We start from the raw sequence: 19,969 nt of genomic DNA, 5'->3' as shown, positions 1-19,969 counted from the left end.
GGGCACACTAGAATAAAAATTATATAGGTCAAATGTAATTGGGCGAAAAAGAATTGGACGGCCCCTGACGACCCTCTTTAGAATTTGATTGATCTGTCAGGAGGGTGCACCGCGGTGGCCTGGTGGCTGGTGCTCCACCGGCGGGCTGCGGCTCGAGGGATTAGCATATCTTTGTGAAAATGCTCTGTAAAATTGGCAGTGTGGAGGTGAGATCCCGGTTCACGCCCGAGTAATAACTAGGATCTGCGGACCGAGCCTAGCTCGGGTGGCAAGTGCCCAGGTGTTGGGGCTTGCCGGTCGGAGTTCGATCCCCACGGGGAGCAGAATTTTTGGTCTCGCATCCATGTTTATTTCGTGCAAGTTCTGGACAACCACGTGGTGCTACAATGGGACTACGACGTGCCCGTCGTCTACGAGGCTTGTGGAGCTTCGGTGATCTCCAGAAGGACGTTTGAGGTGTATCTAAAGTCTAAATTCGTTGTGGCCAGCGCGCGCGCTGAGGCTGTCCACGATAGTAAACGAGATGGTGGCCGTTCGATGCCTGGTGGGTGGCCGTGATCGCGTTGATCAGCAGCTGGATCACCGAATATATACCGGCTCCAACCCTAGCTCTCTCTCCCGTCCACATCCGCCTCTCCTCCCTCCCCCTTATCTCGCGGCGGCGGCTAGGGCGGGCCCGGTCGCGCGCGTCCGGCCGAGGGCGCCACAGCTCCCTGCCAAGGGAGGCATGAGCCCCGGCTAGGGCGGCCTGGCGCGGCAGCCGGCCTGGCGCGGCAGCCGGCCTGGCGCGGCAGCGCAAGGGCCCTAGCGCGGGTGGCCCCCACCATGGCGCACCCCGGCGCAGGGCGAGTGCGCCCCTCGGCGCGGCATTGCGCCCCCAGCGCGGGTGGCACCCCGTGCGGCGTTGCGGGGTGAGCTCGCCCCCCACGGCCGGCGGTGCGGCGGCGCGGGTGGGGCCCAGGGGTTGGTTTGGGTCAGAGCCTCCACGCGGCGGCTGGCTCTGAAGCCCCACGCGCCCCAGCGCGCGAGGACTCCGGCGCGAGCAGACCCAGGTGAAGGTGGCCTCTCTCCCTTGCTCCTCCTCTCCTTCACTCGCCGGCGCCGGGCTCGACCATCGTTCTGTGCTTGTCGCGCTTCTTTGCTGGGGTCGAACCGGGGCCTCCACGACCGGATCTAGGGCCTTCATGGCCGCATCCGTTTGTTCCGCCACTGAAAGTAGCCTGGTCGTGTCCTCTCGTAGCTTCCGGCCGGATCGACCTGCACACCGACAGATCTCGCCATCGCGATGTGGGCCATGCCGCCGGATAAGCCGCCAGCTTTGCTTTTACGTCACCGCGCAGCTGCTTGCTAACGCTAGATCTGCGGTCCTTGTAGGTTGGTGGTGGTGGGAGGAGCGACCCCACGAGCGTACCGCGGACGAAACAGCCTTCGGTACCAGGTCCGATTTGCTTTCTGTTTTCTCGGCCCTGCTTGTTCGATGTTTGATTTTTGAGTGCCTTTTCCCGCTTGCTGGAGTTAGGGACCACGAGGACGACGCCGCAGCCGGACCGGAAGGCGCTGGGGATGATTCTCGAGAAGCTTCAAAAGTGCGTGTTTCACATCTTTGTCGCAAACGCAAGATGAGATTTGTTGTGTCAAGTTTTAATGAGCTCGATTTCTCCTCCTTTTGCCACTGCCCTATTCCGCAAGAAGAATACGTATGGAGTGTTTGCGGAGCCAGTGGATCTAGAGGAGGTAAGGAGCCCATATTCATTTGCCATGCTTCCTGGAGTTGTCAATTTGTTTGGTAGGGAGCTGTTGAGTGTTCGTATCGCGGTTATTGATTGACACAGCTGCCTGACTGCCACGATATAATTGAGCACCCAATGGACTTTGGCACCATCTTGCCAGGAATGTGTATTGCTTGTTTGAGCAATTTGAGGTCAGATTGCTAGGCTTTGGGCGTATATTTAGGCAGCGTATGGATAATGAAATATCGTATTGCAATTTGTTGGCCATTGAAGAGTTACTTTTCAGTTCATTTTACTTTTGTCGTGAGCGAATTTGATGTGTAACGTTCTCCCAAAGTAGCAACATGTGATACGTTAGATTTGCCTAAGAGAATCAGGTTTGTAGTGAGGTAGCTAGACTTCTCCATTTCATCATGCATTTGGAACCACATTTCTTGGTCTTGCCTTTCACGACAATTTTGTGCGCAAGGAAGGTGGATACCTTTCCGCTTTGTCTGTTTGTACTAAATTTGTGTTGCCTCATGCAAATAGTCATTAACGTGTCCTTGAATTTGTGGTTGGGCACCCAATGGACTTCGCATCATGGTCAATCACATCGTGGTAATCAGGCCACCAGCTTTACCTCCTAAACTTTATGTTTAGATTTAACCTCACTGGTTATAGACCAAATTATTTTTCCTTCAAATAAGTTAAAACTCAACTTTGTTCATTGCTATTTCCTTTGATCAGTTTTGATGCTTCATAGAATCTTTGGCTGGTACTAAAAAAACCTCTAATTCTAGATGAAACAAAAAATTATTGTTGCGTCACTACCTTTTTTATTCTGGGGATGAAGCAGAATCAGGTTCCAGCTTTTAAAAACAAGATAGTGGTGGAGGGTTTTTGTAACACCCTAAAATTTGCATCATCTTTAAAAATAGGTTGAAATGATTTTATTATGCACTTATGTGATCATGCAACATAGAAAAATCTCATATTATTTTTGTTCACCAGAACAGAGAAAAGAGTATCACCATCCATGTATTGGGAAGGCACAAGTGAAAGTCATGCATTTCCTTTCACAAATTTTCTTTTTCATCAATTCTGGTCAGTTGTATTTTACTTTTTATGTCTGCTGCTGCCTTATTTGTTGTCCTGTCATCATATAAATGCATGTAATGATTAGTGTTTGAGCTAAAATGACGATCCTTGGTGCCTTCCTATGAATGGATTCTAGGATGTCCAAGCCTCCAAGGAATGACCAAATTTCTTTACACTTTTGAGATTTTGTTGTTGTATTTATCTGATCTGGTCTCTCAAAAAGCACCTGCAACATATTGCCAGCCACATGAATCTTCTCTACTAATGGTGTACACTACAGTTTTTGAACTTAAACAAGTGCATTGTCATGTTGGAATTCTGAAAATATAGTTCTTTCTTTTGTACAATAACTGGTGCATTTCTCTATTGGAGGAAAATGAGAGGAATGGGCAATTCTCTAATCAAACAATGGCTACTAAGTTTGAAGTGCAAACAGCGCCACTGAGTGATGGAGTCCTCCCTGGGATTATACGTCAGATAGTGATAGAGTAAGTATTCTTTGACTACTCTGAATTCCACGTGCTTTGGTTTTATCATCTTGTATGGTTTTAGAGAGAGTGAAGCAAATTTAATGCTGTAAACCTCTCTTCAGAAGAACTAATTCTTTGCCTCTGATGCAAAGTCATCTCAACAAATATGGAAAAGATGAGATTATAACCCATGCCATCTCATGTGTGCCTTCTTACAGCGCTGCGTCTGACAAGACTCAGGCTCCTGAAGATGACCGCTCCTCTGGAGAACCTTCTACCGCTCAGGACAGCGGTTAGATAAGGCATGCCCCCTAACTTCAAACCTGACTCTTCCCTGGAATCAATAGATTTTGCAAATTAAGAAAGATCCATTATTGTCCGTAGGTACATTCAGCGGCTCCCATGCTTTTGGTTGGACTGGCTCACTAACACCTGCCGTCCAGAGAAGACTTCTGCCTATTTTTTTGGTGGCGTCGTATCCTCTGCAACGGAAATTAACCCGTCATTCTCTGTCTGTTAGCTTGACCCCTGTATCGGCCCCCAGGCAGCAACAACTTCTTTTAATAGACCCTTGAACTGGGCATGAGTATGTAAACTCTTTAGTTTATTAGTGGCCCTCTCGCTGGCCTCGTGCATGTTCCCTGGTTATGTCATGGTACCACGGGCATGCACCTCAAAACAATTAGCGTCGCCGAATCGACAATAGGAAGCCTGTGTCCTTGCTTAGCTCCCTGGTTAAACTGATGTAGCTTAAATTTGGTGTCCTATTTAGACTTTCCGCTATCAACCTAGCAGTATCTCAGTCGACAGGCCAACTCCCTCTTGGCACTGTCTCAAGGCCCGTAGCCCCTGGCTACGACCGAACACTCATTTCCAGGGGGAGAAAAGAATGACTCATCTCACTATCTAGTTTAAGCGAAACCCAGGAAAGGTCCATAGCCGTCAAGTTGGCATATGTATCGATCGATCAACCATACACTCTGCAGAGGTTTTACATAACCACAAGATCCACCTTCCTCGCTGACCATCATCAACTGGGCTGATTCCGGCCACTTGCTAGCCTAGAATAATGCCACTCTACCATTCAGCCCTGGTTCACCCCAAGTCTAGTCTGGGGTGGCTAAAACTATGAGTCATGAGCCGGGTCCACAAGGTCTCCATGAAGTCTCAGAAGGGTGTGGGGGAATCCTCCGTGCCCCATACCTCCTTACACTTTCTGCTATCAACCTAGCAGTAGTGGCAATATCCTACCATGTAGTCTGGCTGTCCCGCACCATATAGGGCGAGTGGTATGTAAGGCTTTCCGGTGAATCTGAGTACTAGTAAGTCCTTAGGGTTGACCAAGCCAGAATGTCTCCATCAGGGTTTCCGTTTACCGTGCCACCACAGCACCTCCATCCCAGACTCCTCCCATCATAGGTTCACACCCAGGACCACCTCATATACCTTTTACCCACCACAGGTATCCACATCCAGGGGTGCCCAGGTAGCACCCCATGGCAAGACTTGCCCCAGGCTCGTCGTATACTCTAACTTGGTCGACACAACCCTCACCCTCCATACACCCAAGTCACACACGCAGCATTCTCTCCATAGTCCAGATAACACACATGTAGTACAAGCATAGTAGAAGTATAAGTAATGAAATATATAGCAGTAAGCGTGTGTCTAGCCTAATAGCAGGGTATGCAGGGGTAAGGTTGCGTCAAGGTAAAGGCCTTCAAGTAAGCATACTACCATGCAATTCCTATCATAATAAGACTGTAGCAGTAAAGTAAAGCAATAGCAGTTCTATATTAGCCATGCGTAATAGGTGCTACGAGGTTGGGTGGAATGTGGCACCTTCAGTGTAGTCATCTCTGTACTCCTCATGGTACACACGATCCTCGTCCGTCTGATTCTCCTCTGAGTCTGCAAATGATCACATTTTGGTCGCGTTAGTGACGTCTATAGAATAGCACAAAGATGCAATGGAAATTCAAAAGAGCCAGATGCACTCAAACATGGGTTCATTGTGTAGAGCTCGATTTTAGATGAATTTTGGTCATGGTTTCATATTTTTCTGAGGTCATATGAATTAGTTATGAATTTCTGAAGTTTAAATCTATTTCTGAAAATGAAAAAAGGCTGAATTAATCCTGGGCTGACACGTGTCACGCAGTGACTGGTCCACGTGGTATGCTGACGTCAGCATGACATCATCGTCTAGGTTTTGAGCTGACAGGTGGGGTCCAGCTGACGTCAGCATGACGTCATCAACGTCGTTAGTTTTGATAGGTGGGGCCAGAGGCTATTGGGTCACTGACAGGTGGGTCTGGTCAAAGTCAATGTCAGTCAATGGTAGGTCAATGGTCAATGGTCAATGGTCATCGGTCAGGGTCACTAACATGTGGGGCCTAGGCTGCTGACGTCAGCAACTGATGTCACCGTGACGTCAGCATGGCGTCACACCGGCTGCGTTGGCTTCTGATGTGTGGATCCCACGTGACGTCAGCATCTGACGTGTGGGTCCAGAGTGTCTGTGCCACTGACATGTGGGGCCTAGTCAACGGTCAATACGGGTCGGGTTCAAACTAGGCCTGGACAGGGTTGGATTTGGGCCGGTCTAGGCCGAGCTGACCCGGACACGTGGCGTGCTGTGGTGCTGCCACATGGCGCAGTTGGGCTCTTACTGGGCTTCATTTCCTGGCTATGGGCGTGAGCGTGACTCACGGTGGACCCATGTTCACGGTCCATAGTCCTAAGGCAGGGTCCATGGTGGACCGAGTCCATCATCATTTCTCTCGGCTCGGCTCACATGCACTGAGTGCAGGCGCGGACGACCGACGAGGGAAGTCTCCCCTGTTTTCTCCTGCGGCTGTGCTCCTACCAGCGGCGTGCTCACTGGTGAGCCTCCGTGGCAGCGCTGGTGTGCAATTGACATGGGTGGAATCTCCACCGAGCCTCGACGTCTTCATTGGTGGGGTTACCACGGCGTGTGGGGACCCGTGGTGTGCCGGCCACGGTGGCAGCCTTCTGGGCATGATGGTGGCGCTGGTGAGGTGGCTACGGCCACGGTGAAGCGCCCTGGTGGGGCGTGTAAGCTTCTACGGCTCTGTGTGGACGCGGTGAGGGCGTCTAGAGCTTAGGGCAGGACTCCCGGTTTCCAGGTGGCCGGTAGGGTCTTCCCGGCGACCACGGCGACATGGTGACGACGGCAAGACGCGCGGGTCACTATGGGGCTCCAGCGAGGTGGTCACGGCATGCGCGGGAGTTACCCGTGGCCTCAGCGAATAGGACAGGCGAGTCAAAGAGGCGCCAGGCGCTCCCAGCGGTACTGGCCACGGTGGTCAGCGGCTCTGGCCGGTGGTCTGGTGCCTAGACCGGTGGTCGGGTGCTCGGTCCGGTGGTCTCTCTCGAACTCCCCCTTAGCCTTCTACTCTCGGTGAGAAGTGGTTGGCCACCAAGTGGCGGCGGGGTGATGAGATGAGCGCTAGGGCAACCGGGATCAGGGGCTCTTATAGCCGAGCTCGGCCATGGAGCCCGGCATTCGATGGCTAGAGATTGAGGAGGATCGGAGCCGTGCATCCCATCCAACGGCCGTGCGTGGTTGCGTGGGCGCGGCGCCAAGGGGACAAGGCCATGCCCCGAGCGTGACCCCCTAGCCCGCCCCTGCCACCGCTGTCGGGCATCGGTCGCATAGGTGGTTGAGGCGTGGGTGAGGAAGACGACACTGTAGACGGGGGTGCCTGACATGCGGGGTCCAGCGACAGTGGCTGCGAGCGAGGCAGACGGGTGCGCGGGCGTGGGCGACGCGTTGGGCCGGCTCGTGGGCCGCGCGCGTGACGGGAAAGGTTGGCAGGCCGGTTGGGCTGGCTGGCTGGCGCGGGCCGAGCAGGCCGAGGCGGCTTGCGAGGCCTACATCCTTTCTCTTCTTTTTCTATTTTGTTTTTTCATTTCTTCTCTTTTATTTGAATTTGAATTTGGTTCTAGAACTTGAATCCCAAATTGGTGCACCTAATTTATTGGAGTTTTAGGAGATTTTATTTAGCTATTTTGTATAACAAAAATTAGGTGTAGTTTTGTTATACAAAAATAGAAATAATTCTCTTTTTAATCTTTTATTCCTTGCTTTGATTAATTAGTTGCTTCATGGTTTATTACTTCAAAGGAGTTGATAAGCCTAACATAGAGCAAATAGAATTCCAGATCATAATTTGATTTAACAATGTATGTAATACTTTATTTGTTATCATTTAAATAAACACAATTAACAAATGACATGCCATGCTTATGTGTTAACTTGGGTTGGGGTTAGACCTAATGCATCTCTTAGGTTGGGTTACTATACATGACACTCATCATCACATGGGAGTTCTAAGAAAAAAATTTGTAGTTGGTATTTTTGGTGTATGGATTTTTGGGTTGTTACACCCCCGCTCCTGAATCCTGGACTCAGTGCTGTGCTTAGACCTCCAACATCCCCGCCTCTAATCAGTCGGTCCGGAAAGAGCCAGAACTCACGACAAGAGAGCAACAAGCCTTTCATGCGTCCATACCCAAGTATGTGCTCGGGATAATAAGTTTATGACTTGCCTAGAGTCCAATGCAATGGCCGGTCCTTAACCGACACAGGCGGAACAAATATAATCCGAGCATCGCACTACAAGAAATATGAGGATCTATGACAATTTTTTTTGTGACGATGAGTCAATTTGTCAATAAGTCATTCTGTTTTATGACGACTTTTAGGAGGAGAACAACTTTGTGACGAAAATTATGTGTTCGTCATTAAGACGCAATAAAAATCGTCATAACCTAGAGAAGTAGTTTGTTTATGATGATTTATGTTCTGTCGTAACATGCTACCTTGCAGTTGTTATAAATTATTACAATATTAGTTTGCCAAAAAAATATTTACATATAAATTAGATATTTGGTCCCATTGTCATTTAAATTTTAATGGGCTCTATATGTAATGCTATTTTTGAAAAATAAAAACAAAAAATCATCTTCATCTCACCGTCATATGAATAAGATATAATTTTGCTAAGGTAGAGTTAAAAGATCCAAAAAAATAAAAAATTCAAGGAAACGGCAAGATAAAAAAACATTCATATGATGCACTCGAACATGGGCCTTTTATGTTTTTTTAAAAAAGCGGCCAACATGCATGTGATGCACTGCTCTGGAGAATATAAGATTTGTTAACATGTTTTTGTGGTGCTTGTCTTGAGTTTAAAAATCAAAACTATGTTTTCATTTGAGTTGGCATTGGCTTTGAAATAAAAAATAAAAGACTATTTTTATAACATTTTCCTTCTTGCCCAGAAATCTCCTCCCTCTCTTTCTTTTGGCCTGGCCCAACCGGCCTTTCCCTTTTCCTCGCCCCACTCGATCACCAGCAGCCTGGTAGTTGCTCTGGCCCAGCCCAATCTGACAGCACACCTCCCTACTTCCCCTTGCACAGGCCCGTACGCAGAACATATAACTGTATAAGACTAAGTGAACAAAAATCTCTCAGTTGCAATGGTACAGGCGCTAAGCTGCAGCACTTGAGATCCTGTGTTCGATCCCAAGGTGCTCAATTTTTGCTGTGCGCTTTATAAAAAAATTTGTCAAAATTCGAATAGAATGAAAATGGAGCTTTGAACTCACTACCGAATAGAATCGAAATAGAGCTTTGAACTCAACCTATTAAGTTGCCTGCACATAGGCGCGAACCATGGACCAATAGGTTCACAAGTTGATGCTCTACCATTGAGCTAACGGCCTGATTGTGTTAGTCATTGTATATTTTGTTATATCATAAATTCGACTAGGCCAAGTCTTCAGCTTGGGCCGCTGCCAGACCACCTTCCCACGCCGGCCCAACTCTGCAGGAGAGCACAGCTTTTTGGCATCCATATAAATTAAACTATTTTTCAGCATCCAAATAAATTTTAAGGGCTGAAAAATAATAAAAGATAAACAAAACGCCTAACACAACACCAGGAATCGAGCTAGGGCTTTAATGAGAACAGGAAGTGAACCAAACCACTACAATAGTAAGGTAATGTTGTTAGACAAAGGAACAAAACACTATAAGTAGGCTAATGTTGTCGGACTCCTAGTTTTAAAGGTTGGGTTGAACCCATTTCATGTTTGGTTTGAAGGATGGGGTTGAAACAACCCCGATTTCCACGAAGAGAAATCCACCGAGTCGAAGTGTAATAAGACCGTGGTAGATCATATTACCCAAATTCCAGTCGAATATCACATCCATACACCGATATAATCAGAGTACAAATAGTGCGAAATTACGTAAATTATTACATCGCCACATTGACGGAATCAAAAGTAGCATTCATCCAGAACAGCTTGAAGATAAGATCACCAAAACTCGAGCGTAGGCATGAACCCCTCATCAGTCAAACTCCTCGGAGCTATACTCCTCAGCAGAACCTGTGTGCCAAAATTTATCAGTACGATTTGTACTGGCCACTCCCAACCCTATGAGCATTGCTTTGTAGAAATTGGATGCAAGTTGGATATAGTCAAAAGGAACCTATAAGGCTGGGGTTTCCTATGTATTTTAGCATATCAAGTATATAACAGTATAGTCAAGTTTTAACACCATTCCCACACATATTCCACCCATTCCCATTCCAGAGCCAGGTTTTGATCCTGGGAATCGACATACCACCATCTCCACACCATCACCATACCATACCATCGCTCAGTCGACAGGCCAACTCCCTCTCGACACTGTCTCAAGGCCCGTAGCCCCTGGCTATGACCGAACACTCACTTCCAGGGGGGAGAAAAGAAGGACTCATCTCTCTATCTAGTTTAAGCGAAACCCAGAAAAGGTCCATAGCCGATAAATCGGCACATGTATCGATCGATCAACCATACACTCTGCAGAGGTTTTACATAACCACAAGATCCGCCTTCCTCGCTGACCGTCGTCAACTGGGCTGATTCCGTCCGCTTGCTAGCCTAGGATAATGCCACTCTACCATTCAGCCTTGGTACACCCCAAGTCTAGTCTAGGGTGGCTGAAACTGTGAGTCATGAGCCGGGTCCATAAGGTCTCCATGAAGTCTTGAAAGGGTGTGGGGGGAATCCTCCGCACCCCATACCTCCCTCGCACTGTCCGCTATCAACCTAGCAGTAGTGGTAATATCCTACCAAGTAGTCCGGCCGTCCCGCACCATATAGGGCGAGTGGTATGTAAGGCTTCCCGGTGAATCTGAGTACTAGTAAGTCCTTAGGGTTGACCAAGCCAGAATGTCTTCATCAGGGTTTCCATTTACCGTGCCACCACAGCACCTCCACCCTGGGCTCCTCCCATCACAGGTTCATACCCAGGGCCACCTCTTATACCATTTACCCACCACATGTATCCATTCCAAGGGTGCCCAGGTAGCACCCCACGGCATGACTTGCCCCAGGCTCATCGTATACTCCAACTTGGTCGACACAACCCTCTCTCTCCATGCACCCAAGTCACACACGCAGCACTCTCCCCATAATCCAGATAACACCAGTTTCCACCACGCATCAATATAGTGCAAGCGTAGTAGAAGTAATAAGTAATGAAGTATAGTAGCAAGTGTGTGACTATCCTAACAGCTAGGTGTGCAGGGGCAAGGTTGCGTCAAGGTAAAGGCCATCAAGAAAGCATACTACTATACAAGTCCTATCATAGTGTGATCATAACAATAAGGTAAAGCAATAGCAGTTCTATATTAGCCATGCGTAATAGGTACTACAAGATTGGGTGGGATATGTCACCTTCAGTGTAGTCATCTCCATATTCCTCACGGTACTCACGATCCTCGTCCGTCAGGTTCTCCTTTGAGTCTACAACGATCGCATTATAGTCGCGTTAGCGACGTCTATAGAATAGCACAAAGAAGCAATGGAAATTCAAAAGAGCCAAATGCACTCAAACATGGGTTCATTGCGTAGAGCTCGATTTTAGATGAATTTTGGTCCTGGTTTCATATTTTTCTGAGGTCGTATGAATTAGTTATGAATTTTCGAAGTTTAAATCATTTCTAAAAATGGAAAAAGAGCTGAATTAATCCTGGGCTGACACGTGTCACGCTGTGGCTGGTCCACGTGGCATGCTGACTTCAGCATGATGTCCTCATCATGGTTCTGGTACTAACAGGTGGGGCCAGCTGACGTCAGCATGACATCATCGACGTCGTCAGTTCTGACATGTGGGGCCAGAGGCTATTGGGTCACTGACAGGTGGGTCCGGTCAAGTCAACGACGGGTCAATGGTCAATAGTCAATGGTCATCGGTCAGGGTCTCTGACATGTGGGTCCTAGCTGCTGATGTCAGCAGCTGATGTCATCGTGACGTCAGCATGACATCACCCTGGCTATGTGGGCTTCTGACATGTGGGTCCCGTGTGACGTCAGTGCCTGACGTGTGGGTCCAGAGTGTCCGTGTCACTGACATGTGGGGCTAGATCAACGGTCAACGTTGACCAGTCAACGGTCAATACGGCCGGGTCTCAAACGGGCTTTGGATTGGGCCGGTCTGGGCCGGGCCGGGCCGGACACGTGGCGTGCTGTGGCGTAGCCACGTCACGGCCATGGGCCTCCACTAGGCCATGGTCCATGGTTCACGGTCCACGGTGGATGGATGCACCGGTCTACGGTGGACCGCGTCTTCTTCCGGTGAGCCGCGTCCACCCCTCTCTTCTCTGTCTGTGGTTCACGTGCACCAGGTTTACGTGCGGGTGGCCGGTGAGGGGGTGTTCCCCTGTTTTTCTCCTACGGTGGTGCTCCTGCCGGCGGTGAGCTGGCTGTGAGCCTTCGTGGCAGTGCTGGTGCCTAATTGGGGAGGGGAAAGGCTACCTCAGGCTACGACGACTGCGATGGTGGGGTCTAGGTGGCGGCTGGGGCTCACCAAGGCGCTGGCCACGGTGAACGGCGGCTTGGCAGTGCTCATCAGTGGTGAGGTCGCATTTGCAGGCTCTTCAGTGGCTCGACTGGGCAGACAGGGGCGTCAGCGGATCTATGGGTGCACGGCAAAAGCGTCTAGGGCTCAAGGCGGGGCTTCGGTTTCAAGGTGGCTGTTAGGGGCTCCCCGGTGGCCACGGCGACCATGAAGATGACGGCGAGGCATGTGGGTACGCTATGGGGCTCCGGTGGGGTGGTCACGGTGTAATCATGGGTGTGCGCGTGGGTGCAAGTGTTCCCATGGACCGAAGACGGCCCTGGCCTTTGCGCTCTCGGGGTGGAGCGCCATGGCTAATAAGGTGATGTCCAGCGGCGGCAAGGGGGAGACCAGGAGGCTCACCGTTGGTGGTGTGGAAGATTGGATGGCGACGCAGTGGAGAGTTGCTGCCGTGCAGCTCCGGAAGCTGGGTAGTGCCACGTTGCCCGCGTTAGTGATGAAGACGATGGCGTCGTCTTCGGCTTTGATGACCTCCTCCTCCATAGCGGCTTCGGCGCTTCCCCCTCTCCTTTCCCTTTCTCCCTCCTCTCTTGGTTCGGGTGCGCAGTGGATGGCCACCAAGTGGCGGCGGGCGATGGGACGATCGCTAGGGCAATCGAGGCCGTGGCTTTATAGCCGGAGCTCCGAGCTCAAAGGCGGATGGCTAGGGATTGCGTCGAGCGCATCGAGCGGCATCGCGGGACGTGGGTGGTTGGCACGGAGTTTGCGTGGGCACAGCACCAAGGGGGGCAAGGCCATGGTCCGGGCATGACCCCCTGGCCCGCTCTGCCATCGCTGTCGGCCTTCGGTCGGCTGGCGGTTGAGCGTGAGCGCGAGGAAGATGAGCAGGGGAGGGCTGTCATGCGGGGTCCGTTGGCAGCGACTGCGGGCAAAGAGAAAGGGGCGCATGGGTGAGCAGCGCTCGGCTAACGTGCGGGGCCCAGTGGCAGCGACAGCGAGCGAAGGTGGGGAGGCGCGTGGCGTGAGTGGCGTGCGGGGCTGGCCGCTGGGCCTACGCGTGTTGGACCGGCTTGCTGCGTGCTGGCGGGGCTGTGCTAGTGGGCCGAGAAGATGGGCTGCAAGGCCTGGGCTGCGTGTCCTTCTCCCCTTTTTCTTTTCTTTTCTGTTTTCTATTTTCTTTTTTCTCTCCTTTGTTTGAATTTAAATTTGGTTTGAAATTTGAATTCTAATTTGGTGCACCTTATTCATTGGAGTCTTTGGATATGTGGCCCACTTCATTCTCTTTCATATATTAGAAATTTATTTAGCTATTTTGTATAACAAAAATGGGGTGGTTTTGTTATACAATAAATAGGATTAGTTTTTCCTTTTTAAATATTTATCCTTTGGTTTGAGTCATAATTTCTTCACGGTGTTTTCTTTAAAGGAGTTTTTAGACATGACATAAAATAAATGAAAATCCAAATCACTATTTGAGTTGACAATGTGAGCTATGTTTCATTTGTCAGTAATTAAATACACTTGATAACAAATGACATGCCATGCTCATGAAATTGTCTAGTTGGGTTACTTCTAATGCAACACTTAGGGTTGGCTCCTACAATGTCACTCATCATCACATGAGGGTTTTTAAGAAAAATTTTGTAGTTGTGATTTCTGGTGTGTGAATTTTTGGGTTGTTACAGGGGTCTGTTTGGTTTGAGGGATAGAGTGGGTTGAGGGATGGGATCATTCTAACACCGTTAGCTCCACGCGGCCCCGCTCCTCCATGGCCGGGGCTCAACCCCGCGCGTCGTGGCTGGGCTGCAGCTTGCCTGCACTGCCATGGCTGGGGCTCGAGCTCGCCCCCGCCCCACCATGGCTAGGCTCAAGCTCGCCCCATGCCGTTGTGGCCAGGCACTCGAGCTCACCCCGTGCCGCCGTGGCCGGGCGCAACCCGCTCCGATCCACTTGAACCCTCCATCCAAACACATGCTTATATCACTAGGTGAGAGATGTTTCTATTTGTGAATGATGTATAGTCCCTTTATTAAAATTTCTTGAATTTTTAATTGAATGCTTATGAACCCAAAATATGTTGTTGTATCAATTTGTTGAATTATCGGACCATGTTTAGTTATTATTGCAATTATTTTGTTGTATTACCATAGCATAAATGTAATAATATCTAAACTTGGTCAGGAAATTCTACAAACTTGCATGACAACATTATTTTGGTGTATAATCATTGCATAAAATTTTCAAATAATTTTAACAAAGCAGTACTTCACATTATTCACATATGAACACATCTCTCACATAGTTATAAGTAACTATGTGAGAGATGTATCAATTTGTGAACAGTGTATAGTCCCAGTTTATTAAAATGATTTGATATTTTTATAGCAAACTTATACACCCATAGTATGCCCACATGCCAATCTTTAGGATTTTCGGGTCACTTTACGGCATCAATACTTTTTTCCACTTAAGCCACCAAAATACAAGTTCGAGTAATCCCTAACGAAACACTTTATTTTCCATCAATTTTCAGGATGTGAGCTCAAATATAACATGTCTTATTATATATATTTTTGTCCAAATTTTGGATATTTGTTGGCATCACATGTAGTTCAAGTTGGAGTTATTTTTCAAGACTGTGCAGAAAATCACTTAAACATTAGAAAATAGCAAATGGCTTCAAAAATTCTTGAAAATCTTAAACAACATGACTTATATAGTGTATTCTATGTTAAAATGTTTTATGTATTTGAAATAATTTTATTAGAACATTACTACACAAATGTATCTTTTTAATATTAAAATGTGTTTGTATGTATTTATAATAGTTCAGCCCATTACTATATAGCCCAACAACATCAGTCTATTTAGCCCACTGTCTCTTGCCGTTTGATCTGCGAGCCGATAGTCGAGATTCATCCTGTGAGCAATATAAGCCTCTCCGACTCCCTGTATCCCTAACCCTAGCCATTTCCCTCCTTGGCTTCCCACTGGCAGCCGCAGCCGCACGCTGCCTCCGCTGCCACCGCACTCCCCGTGCCTCCCTCCGGCCATGGCAGCCAAGATAGGGTGCAGAGGCTAGCGCTTGCGTCTCTCTCGGCGCGCGGCATGGAGAAGCGCCGCGTCGTGCCCTTGCACGGGGTCTCACCGCCACGGCGGCCGGCCCGACGTGGGGTGGCCTGGCCCCAACATAGGGAGTGCGGCGCTCGAGCTACAGCCTCCATGGCCACGCCTCCACCTAGGCTCATCCCCTTTGGGTAGTCCCTGTGCGCGCCGCCCAGATCCACTCATCCAGCGGTAGCTAGCAACGCAGCGGGTGTTGCGCCGACGCCCGGCGCTCCTCCTCCCCTTCTTCACCAAGAACAAGCAGCCCCTTCTCCAGCAGGCAGCAGCGCTGCAGTAGGCAGCAACACGTCATGGTGAAGCAGTTCCTCCCTCTTCTCCCTCACGACAACAGTACCAATTTGCGCCTATATTGGTTTGGTTGAGTTAGTCGCCAGCGATAGGGATGTCCTATTCTGGGTTCCATGATGGTTTTGGTAGGCAGCTGCATTTTCTTTTGTTTGTGTAGAAAAATAATCCTAACGGTTTGATCTTGTCATGAGGAGGCTTACTATTCCTACGACACTGGACTACTGCTTTGGATATAAGGGGTTTTACGTTAGGAACTTAGTTACTAAGATCTAGACAGTATTCCTGAAACCATGTGAACATAATGCTGTGTCCTGAAACTGTTCCATAAAGTTTCTAATTAAACTGTTTTAGTTATGGTACTAAACCCAAACACTTGCCTTATTATGATGGTTCAGTGGAGACCCTAATATAATTTAAGAAAATAGCTCAACATTATGCTCCCCTACTTGTTAGCAAACATTATGCTCAACATTTTAGTTTGAAAACAATTTATATTGTGTTGTAATTCTGCCCAACGTAGTTGTCCAATGCAAATATATAATGACATTTTTTAGGGCACATAGGTTGTGTTGAATATTGATTTGTTGATGCACAGCGTGAAACATAGTAGTATGCACATATTAACTTGTTTGTCCATTAATCTGTCACTTTTTCCCCTTCTGTATGAACAGGTCAAGCTTTCCTTATTTGGACCTGCTAAAGTTTCTGAAACTAAAGTGCTAAGTTATCTTTACTTGACCTGCTAAAGTCGTGCTTCTGGAAGTGAAGTTCCGTGTCTATGACCTGAGTATTATGTGTTTGTGAATTTGTATTATATACGGTGAATATGGATGTATATGTGCTGTAATGGATCAATTTTGGTTTCTAATTTGGGCTGTAATAGATAAATTCTGGTTTAAGATTTGGGCTATAATGGTGATTAATGGATGTATTTTGTTATGAAATGGCGTTGTTTATGTGATAAAATGAGTGGTTTTTTATTATGGCCCCGAAATGTGTGGCCTGTGTTGGTCCAACAAAAATGTGTTATGAGCTGGCCCAACAAAAATGTGGCATGGGCTGCAGCAAAAAGTATGGGCTTGGTTGTATTAAATAAACAAATGGGTCAAAATTTGAAAAATGAATAATGGGCTAGGAAGGAAAAAATCAGCCCAGATAATGTTGGCCCAAAATCGATGTCAAATTTTCTTATATAATGGGCTTGGCATATTATAGATTTGGTCCACAATTATATTTGGTCCATTAAAAGCATGCTTAGTACATGGGCCTAGCCAGGCCTTAAGATATTTTGTGACGACCTTTTAATCGGATCATCACAAAAGAGTATGATGAAAAAACATATAATCGTCATAAAACAAGATTTACCACGCATGATCTGTGACAGATGGTATTTCATCATGTGGTCGTCATAAATACAATTGCTATGACAAAAATACCAGAATTTATGATGATAACAAGTCGTCATAGATCCTAAGATTTCTTGTAGTGTTGTTCGAATGCCAAACCAAGTCCAGATCCAAAGTACCATTCCGTTCGGTCTCCAATTATCATTCATATATATATATATATATATATATATATATATATTCTAAGTGATAATAATATAGTAACACAATAATATATTTCCTATCTCTCATGAGTGACAGGCAATCACTCAACTTCTATCGGAGTCCTGTAGCATAGCAATCTACACGACCCTATCATACTAGTAAGACTCATATGATATATATATATAAATATATATATATATATATATATATATATAAATAATACATGCCATGGAGTTAATACCGCATGCCTATCCTTGATTTGATGTTTGCAACATCAATCATTCGGGCGTGGAAGACCATACCAAAGAATATCCAGAAGGATACTATCTATGCGCGATGGAGGACAGCGCAAAAAGAATATACAGTCACTCTACTGTAGCCAGGACAATTATTCTCTGTCCAGCTGTTCAGGCAACAGTAAAGGATGATAATTGAAGACATCGGCCGCTTCCTTAATCACGAAGGCACCTCAGACGATGACTTCGCCTCGAAGGCTTTGTCTGACAATAAGGCTCGCTCCTTCAGATGATAAGAATGAAGGACACTCCCTCCGTGCTATAAAACAAGACGCCGGGTGCATTCATGGATCATCGAATACCAGACCATCATCGAATGCTCAAGCCGAAGACAACCACCGAAGCCTCAGACACCCACTCTCATCCACCACCCACTCCACCAACTCTCCACCCACACACATACACATGAACACATGATCTCAGAAGCTCTCTGAGAATTATCCACCATGAATAGTAATACTCCACTACCGTTGTATTACTCCACTTTGTAAATTAGAGAATAAAGGAGGTCCCCGTGATCATCCTGAGCTTGTAAGGTAATCCCTAAGGTTTGTGCTAAGTGCTTGGGGTTTCCCGAAAGGGAAAGCCGTATGTAAGCTTGCTCTGTGAGAATGAATTAAGCTTTTCCGTTTGAATCCCTGCCCTTCCTTTAAGCTCGTTCATATGGGGCGACGTCTCTATGCTAGGGACCCTAGAGGAGAAACCTCTGCGTGTGTTGTTCTCGTGTTAGCCCTGATAGCGGCGTTTGTAGAGAACCCTGTGTGCACAGAGAAGTGTTCCCCTTGGGTGGAACTGCCTGGGGAGACGATAGAGCCTGAGTCCTGTGTGTTCGTGGCTGGGGATAGCGAGGGAGTAGACCAGGTTAGTCTAGTTCTGAAGCAAGTTAGTGATGCATACGGTGAGTACCGAGTAGGACTGTCACAAGCATAGTACGTACGACCGGCTGAATTGTTGGTCTCGCCAGCCTGCAGAAGATCCTTAGAAATATTCCGCATAAGCATATTCACTAAGCACCAGATTAGCTAATCGCGAAAGCGACGTATCAATTTTATATTCACTAATCGCGCGCTCGCTCATCCAGCGTGCATAAAATATTTGCTCGTGAAAGCGACGCTTGCCTTGAATAGTGAAGTGGTTGAGCCACTCCCGGTGAGTGCTCGGGCACTGTTCATATCCCGAATTTGAATAGTAAACGCGAATTTGAATAGTAAATCTGAATTTGAATAGTGCTATAAATAGTAACTCGAGAATTTTAAAATCTGAATTTTGAGTTCCGAGTTCGCTTCTCGTTAGAAGGTACCCCCTTGCTGTATATATATATATATATATATATATATATATATATATATATATATATATATATATATATATATATATATATATGCAAGTGGGTTTCATTCAACTCTTTAAAACTTAATGCACAAACATAATATAAGGTGCAGAAAGTAGGGGTTATGCACCAGGGCTTGTCTGGGTAAGATTTAATCAGAAGTTAGCATTCCATCTTGGTGACACGATCTCCAAAAATACCATCTCACCAGCAACTCCTAATGACTCCACGATCCATCGTCGTCCCTATTATGGTATGCAATGCGATGCAGAGATGACGCAACAGGTAATTATCAAGGCAACAACAACTCTTAAAACATAGTACATACTATGAACTAACAAGCTAGCTCTAATGACTAACATACTAATCTACGTATCAACATCATCGAGAAAGGTGTCATTTCCCAACAAGTGTTTTAGTTATAAAATTCCATGGTGTTTATTTATTTCATTTATTTGATTTACTATATATTCAAACTAGGGCTCATTTGCTATCTTAGCAATTTAATTTCTCTATAGCTGCAAAAATTACAGTGGACACCTAACCATATGATGAACCTACCACAAAAATTTCATAGCATTTGGACTAAAGAAACTAATTTAATTAATTACAACAAACACTAGATTAATTTTTAAGACAATTCTCTTGTACTAAAGCATATGATTTTATGTGTTCACTGTGTAGTACAATCTATGTAGAGTTCAACAAAATTGGATTTGTGATTTTATAATTTTTATTTGATTTACTATGGAATTTACAATTTTTAGCCGATTTAAAGGAATTAATAAGAATGAGAAAAGGGAAAAGGCTCCGTAGGCCATTTTGGCACAAGCTGGCCCAATCCGATGGGAAGCCGGTCCAGCGCGAGTGGGCCTCTGGCCCACGCATGGGAGTAGGCCGACCCAGGAGGGGAGGCCCAGGGCGTGGGCGCGTTTTTGCATAAAACCGCCGATCTGTATTTCTAATTGCCAAACCCTATTTGCACTATTCATTACTCCCTTTGTCTTATCACAATAACCCCCTATACTTGTTTATATTTACAAACCCCGATCCACGAGGGACTCTAGAGCAGAGCATCGGCAGGGCGATCCAGCGACATGACCATGGCCGCGCACGGCGGCGAGGCTGTGGTTGGCTGGCGGTGGATGCTTCGCACGCGCGCGAGTGCATGGCGACGTCGAGTGGTGACCATGGAACTAGGGTGACAGAGTTAGGTAA

The sequence above is a fragment of the Miscanthus floridulus genome, chromosome 6, assembly GCF_019320115.1.
Source record: "Miscanthus floridulus cultivar M001 chromosome 6, ASM1932011v1, whole genome shotgun sequence".
NCBI lineage: Eukaryota > Viridiplantae > Streptophyta > Magnoliopsida > Poales > Poaceae > Miscanthus > Miscanthus floridulus.
This window is presented reverse-complemented; position numbering follows the sequence as displayed.